Raw genomic sequence first — 7,612 nt, forward strand, 5'->3', positions numbered from 1 at the left:
TTTCTGAACAAAGAGCTGTTATTGATTAGCCTATATCTAGCCTTACGTAGCCCAGTGTCATGTCAATTTACCAATGGTTTATTGATAATAAATATCATTTGATGTTTTTTATGAGGTAAGTCAATCGTATGGAAGAGGTTTGCACGTACTTTTTTAAAACCGTAGTTCTACCGTTTGTCTTGGAATACTTGTCAGAACTTCTGTGTTCTGCTTGGACCGTATATTATGCCATCCCCCACCCTTCATCCCACCGTCCTCATTGTGAGGCATACTTTGGGATACTCAGAGGTATAAATGATTCATCCCGGGCCTAATGGTCAGCCAATGAGTGGGAATGGCATACCACTGGTGATTTGTTGTTCTTGAATTCAAACTCTTTACGGTAAAGTCCGTTTTGAAGTCCTTTTTGAAGTGTGACCGCAGTAGAAGAAAGCAGGTTTTGGCACCAAAGTGTGTCCATTACATTGGTCCCATTATAAATCTTCATCTAAAGAACTACTACTTTGCAGTTGGAAAGACTTGAGATAATAGCCATCCGTCTGGCCATGCAGTTGTGTAGATGGTAAAGATTTGTACTGAAATTGAAAGAATTCCTTTAAGGCGGCAATCAGCAGTTGAAACAATAACAAAGTGCTTCCCCGCCCCTGTTTCAATAAATAGCTGAGCCATCCCTGGAGAAATGTAAGAACTCTCAAATTAATTTAACATACAGAGCGACATACATTTCCGTACTGGTCAACCCGTGGGAATCAAACCCACAACCCTGGCATTGCAAGGACCATGCTCTACCAACTGAGCCACATGACAGAGCTGTGGCTGAAAAGACTGACCCTCCATAATGTCAAAATGATTGTTTAACCATGTTTAGGCTATATAGTGTTTGTTTACATTTACTTTGTTTACAAACATTGGAGTACAGCTTATATTTTGGGTTCTGATGAGTTGAACTAAGCACATGAGGCATTTATAAGTTATATTATTTAAGAACAAAGGGGTACATACAGTACCATACATTCAATAGTCCAAAAATGGACGTCGCAATTGCAGATTGCCCTTTTAAAACATTCCGTAGTTATATTAAAATAGAAAAAACACAAAAATCATTCAAGTACAAAAGTACACATGGTCCTGTAGCTGTGGTACCTATTCCCATCTCAAGTTTTCTGGAATCTTCTCCAGATGCTTCAAATGACTGTTTCACTGTGGAACATTGTTTTCACTTCGACAGTTCAGCTCCTCAGTTTATTCACAAGTGCTTGGCTCTGTTTCTGTTCAACCATTGCCCCACATATCGGTTAATAAAAACACGTTACTATCCACAGCTCTGTGATTTAATATTAGGTGACCATAAACTGTGGCTTGTGGGTTGGTGTGGGTCAGCAATAAAAAAATAAAATAATAATAATAATAATAATCTGAAGAGCCTAAGATTAAAGGGTAACGTTAGGGTTAGGGTTAGGGTTAGGGTTAATGTTATTAATGCTGAAATTGCGAATTATATTCTTTAGAACTTTTGAATGGTTGGTTGATGAGGTTATTTAACTAATTTAGTGCAGATCACTTTGATCGAAGCTGTAGAGCCCAGGGTCAGTGGGTGGGAGAGTTCCAGGGTTTAGGAGGTAACTCCAGGGACACAGGGAGTACCATATTATTTCCATGATGACCAAGGGCTGGAGTCAATCTGTATGGTTGGAGTCAATCTTCATCGCTGAAGTTCAGCGTTAAAGCGTGATTGAAATTTAAAGGCAATGTTCCCGTGTTAGCGGAGACTGCATTCACGTAAACGCTGCAATATGTCTTCTCATTTGGAAATGACCTTAAAACTTTGATTGCGCAATCTGTAACGCTTCAGCGATACAGATTGAACCCAGCCCCAAGTGTAAACATTTTGAAACACTATATTATTCTCCAGGAGAATTCTCATGAAGGCCAAAGGGGCTGTTACACCAATGCTTACAGCTGTCTGTGTTCGGGAGAATGCAAGACAGATGACCAAAATATGCATCCTAGCACAGATAAAAGACTGTTTTCTAATGGCGTTTTAAGTACATTCCTATGTGTAAATGCAATCATGGATGAAACTGTCCTAAAATCTACCTGGAACAACTGTTAGCCCTTGAGGAGAGGCCAATGATATCGAAGGATAAGATAGCATCTGTATAAAAATGTCACCCATCAGGAAAAGTGATAAAATGACCATGCTGATAAAGGAAAAATGACATTTTTCATTTTTTACTAACTCCATTAGTTAGTTGGGAAAATCTGTGGACTTCCCCAATTCACTCCAGAGTTTCAAGACATTAGGTATGTTTCAAACACGCTCTCTTTACATAACTAACTCTTAACGAACAAAATGTTCCCCAAAACTGCACGACGTCCATTAGATCACCGTCTTCAACCCCCATTAGGGCCAAAGGACATGATGTTCTATGAAGGATGCAACAAGTGACTTAAGGAGCCCTTTTAAAAGAGAACTCGTGAAGTATTTAGGACGTCACAACAGAGCACGGGAACAGATTTGATCTAATGACAGAAGGGGACCTGGGGAGGTGGAGTGGGCTGGCTGTGAGTCGAAAGCTTTCCCTCTTAAGGGACCTAGCTGGACCGAGAGCTTGTGGTTCCTATCCGTTTATAGCACTCGTGGTGAGGAAATATTTAACCCCGCTAATCAATATTTCAGTGGATTGCTCCTTGTGTCACTCCAATCTCCTGCCTGGTGAAGACATGGCCATAGAGCCTAAGCTAGTGTAAATTGGGAACAGTCACTTGGGTGAGCATGCTTCATAATCCTTTTCGCAAAGCCTTCAAGAAAATGGAACTAAAGCTACTCGTGGTGTCGGCTTAGGTCACCCAGAACATGTTACAAATGGTGTTAAAAGCATGTACTTGCTGGCCTGCTCTCAAATATTTCATGAATATGGCCCACAAATGATCCTTCTTTCCTCCTCGATAGCATTCATGCTGGTACAGGCCATTAAAAAGTAATAAAGATCAAACTGTAATGTTAGCACAGATCAAGTATTTGTAAAGAAGCTGACAGAATGAGGTATGTATGTATGTATGTATGTATGTATGTATGTATGTATGTATGTATGTATGTATGTATGTATGTATGTATGTACACTACCGTTCAAACGTTTGGGGTCACTTAGAAATGTCCTTGTTTTTGAAAGAAAAGCAAAAAAAATTGTCCATTAAAATAACATAAAATTGATTTAAAAAATACAGTGTTGACATTGTTAATGTTGTAAATGACTATTGTAGCTGGAAATGGCAGATTTTTTATGGAATATCTACATAGAGGCCCATTATCAGCAACCATCACTCCTGTGATCCAATGGCACGTTGAGTTAGCTAATCCAAGTTAATCACTTTAAAAGGCTAATTGATCATTAGAAAACCCTTTTGCAATTATGTTAGCACAGCTGAATACTGTTGTACTGATTAAAGAAGCAATAAAACTGTCCGTCTTTAGACTAGCTAAGTATCTGGAGCATCAACATTTGTGGGTTCGAATACAGTTTCAAAATGGCCAGAAACTTTCTTCTGAAACTGGTCAGTCTATTCTTGTTCTGAGAAATGGCTATTCCATGCGAGAAATTGCCAAGAAACTGAAGATCTCGTACAACACTGTGTACTGCTCCCTTCACAGAACAGCGCAAACTGTCTCTAACCAGAATAGAAAGAGGAGAGGGCGGCCCCGGTGCACAACTGAGCAAGAGGACAAGTACATTAGAGTGTCTAGTTTGAGAAACAGATGCCTCACATGTCCTCAACTGGCAGCTTCATTAAATAGTACCTGCAAAACACCAGTCTCAACGTCAACAGTGAAGAGGTGACTCCGGGATGCTGGCATTCTAGGCAAAGCTGCAAAGAAAAAGCCATATCTCAGACTGGCCAATAAAAATAAAAGATTAAGATGGGCAAAAGAACACAAACACTGGACAGAGGAAGATTGGAAAAAAATGTTATGGACAGATGAATCTAAGTTTGCGATGTTCGGATCACAAAGAAGAACATTTGTGAGTCGCAGAAAAAATGAAAAGATGCTGGAGGAGTGCTTGACGCCATCTGTCAAGCACGGAGGAGGCAATGTGATGGTCTGGGGGTGCTTTGGTGGTGGTAAAGTGGGAGATTTGAACAGGGTAAAAGGGATCTTGAAGAAGGAAGGCTATCACTCCATTTTGCAATGCAATGCCATACCCTCTATACGGTGCTTAATTGGAGCCAATTTCCTCCTACAACAGGACAATGACCCAAAGCACAGCTCCAAACTATGCAAGAACTATTTAGGGAAGAAGCAGCCAGCTGGTATTCTGTCTATAATGGAGTGGCCAGCAGTCACCGGATCTCAACCCTATTGAGCTGTTGTGGGAGCAGCTTGACCGTATGGTACGTAAGAAGTGCCCATCAAGCCAATCCAACTTGTGGGAGGTGATTCAGGAAGCATGGGGTGAAATCTCTTCAGATTACCTCAACAAATTGACAAATTGACAACTGGAATGCCAAAGGTCTGCAGGGCTGTAATTGCTGCAAATGGAGGATTCTTTGACGAGAGCAAAGTTTGAAAGACACAATTATTATTTCAATTAACCTATATTTCCAATTAATTTTGCAACTCATTTCATGTATGTTTTCATGGAAAACAAGGACATTTCTAAGTGACCCCAAACTTTTGAACGGTAGTGTATGTATGAGGCACAGTATGCATGTATGTATGTATGTATGTACAGTGAGGTACCGTATGTATCTATGTGTTTGTAGCGCGTACTTCACCTATGCTAGCGACGCAGTATTTTCTTTCATATTGAATCTCAATTTGAACTAAAATAACAATGAATATACTGCACGCATCAAGTTTCATTTACATTTACGTCATCTAGCGGACACTCTTTTACAGCGCGACGTACAGTTGCATTTGTCACGGGTGTGCGTACTGGTAGCGAAGTCAGGTGCAGGAGAGCAGAGAGTTGTGAACAGGCGCACACTTTGTTTAGGCAGGAGCAAACAGCAGACGGACGCGACTGCGTCAAAACCTCCAGCAACAATGGCAAAAGTGCAAAGCGCGAAAACAGTCACAAAAGCTATAGTTTACCACGTAAACATGACAGTCCAGAGTATTATCATATAGAACAAATAAAATAATAAAGGTGCATCAAAGTGATCTATCACAGTGTAATCTAAGGGAGAACAAGGGCCTTGACGGGATTAAACGTCTGTATGCGAGTTCTCGTCTGATCTGACCTGAGCTCTTACATGTCTGCTGATTTACTGACTGTGGCACCTCTCAGACCACTGATCAGTTACAGTAGGCTACAGTCTATTATCACCTAGAGCAGCATCAGGCGGATTCACTCAACCGCCCATCCCATGAATGTCTTTGAACATCACCCGCTAAGGCGTTAGAATTATATAAAGTATTGTAGCATGTGTGGCTAACTCTCTAATATGACCAACTGCGTGGTGTTACACAGAAAGCTTGAACCAGCTGGAAACCCCCAGCCATTGAGTTCAGATGAGTGTCAACTATGGATTGCTCATATGGCCCGTTTATAAGGAACCTACATCCCTCCATGTTTGCTTGGAGGGTTCCATATAACTCAACGGGGCAGCACTCCAATGCTCACAATATCATATTTGACATTGTCAAGAAATAAAAACGTGTGGTGGTGTCTTGTTATTCCCCACTGCTACTTCTGAGCTTGATCTGTGATAGGGCTGCAACATCTTGGTAGCTTTCCCCAAATTCCCAGGATTTTGGAAGATTCGGCCAGGATCTCCGCAAAAACCTGGGAATTTGGAGAAATCTACTGGAATGTTGAAACCCTGATCTGTGATTAACCATCACGCTAATGGAATGGTCCATTTTTATGTGAATTATTATCAAAAAGTGGCACAACGATTGTTTCGCTACACTCCTTTACGAACATATGTGTGTCTCTAGAGGAGGTGTCCTGTGGCCCCGTTCAGCCACACAAGTCAGGACCACAGGCTGAGTGCCCGTAGGAAGGGTGTCCGTAAACAATGGGTCTGGTAATCACCAAGCCCTTCCCCAGATGAATGGTACTGATAGCAAGGAGCACTGCCCCGTGATCTCCTCCCTAACTGCAGCCACAGTAGCGTACCTCTGTACGGTGTCCATATTAGGACACCCCCTAATATGGACACCGTACCTGTGCTAAGCCATGATGGATAGGCCACGCACTGGATGTCAAAACATGAGAAAAGGGGTTGTTTTCTGTTGGATTGTAATAAACCAATAATGACTATGCTTCATGGTTTGTCAGCCTTCAGCAGAGCTTGCTCCTGTCAGACACGTCAAACAGACCAGTAATCCTACACCTATACCAGCACTCACGTGTGGTCTTCGTGCTGACGATAATGTCAAAGTTCATCACTGTTTGTAGACATCTAATTAGATCAACAAGTTTCAATTGGGCCTCTTGTGATAATAAATGCTCTTTCGAGTATGGTCAAACAAGCATAAATGAGTCATGTAACACTTTCAATAAACATGCCATGGTTATTAACCCTGAATTGCAGTGTGTTTGCATTCAACAAAGGAAATCATGAAAAACTTTTGCTCAGAAGTTCACGTGCTGTGTGTACTCTCTTCTGTTTGGTACCTGTGGTGTGTGCACTCTCTTCTGTTTGGGACCTTGCTTGTATGGACTGGTCCCTCGAATCTGCTTTAGGCGATCCACCCTTGGGGAAAAAATGCACAGAGAACATTTATTCCAAATCAGGCTTTGGCAGTGCAGACTGTTTTCCATCTGCTAGCTCTGAGCCTTGCTCTGCTCTTCTTTATGGCGACTGGCTTTCCCCGCTGTCTTTACACCACAAAGAGCAAAGCTTGTTTGTGGAGAGTAATGTACTAGCATTTTCAGTTGCTTACATTTTTGGTCACCAACTCTTTATTAAATATATGACTGGTGAAACAGTTCATGGTTTTTAATTCAGAGCATGTAGGTTCTATGCCCCAAGGTCAGACATCGGGCAGCAGTGTTTTCTGACATTTAAAAACACTGATTAAAATGCAATTGAAGGTTTTTCTGCTATTTCATGGGACTGGGCTGGAAAGGGTGTGCTATTGGATAATGAGTGCGTGCAATGATAAGTATCTGTTCAATGTAGGTCCAAGTGTGTCCTCGTGCAATTATTGCAGCATCTGAATGTTTGTTTGGTGTATAAAGAGGTTTATACCACATCTGCCAGTTCATGCAACTGGATTAAAAATCTCATTCTCAATCACCAACCTAATGTTAGGTACTTTAAGAGCCACTGAACATTTCGATTGGCACATGTTTTTCTGTTGCTCATTAGAAAAACGAGATTTCAGTCTTGGAGTTGTGTTTCCTAACCGATTCCGTGTCTGGTTAATGATGTTTGTCCCCCATGTGACACTGTAGACATGGAAGCCTATTTCACTTCCTCAAAATCCCCAGAATGAATCTAAGATAACTCAAGAAATCTGTAATTAATTTTGACATTTTTGCAGAGGAAGTTTTAGTTAACTAAGGTATTTGGTGGAGTATTTCTCAAGTTAAAAAAATGTCTAATGTGTTGTCTTATGTAAACAAAGTCGGAGCTGCTGGGCAGGTCTGTCTCAATG

The sequence above is a fragment of the Salvelinus alpinus genome, chromosome 20, assembly GCF_045679555.1.
Source record: "Salvelinus alpinus chromosome 20, SLU_Salpinus.1, whole genome shotgun sequence".
In the NCBI taxonomy this organism is placed as follows: domain Eukaryota; kingdom Metazoa; phylum Chordata; class Actinopteri; order Salmoniformes; family Salmonidae; genus Salvelinus; species Salvelinus alpinus.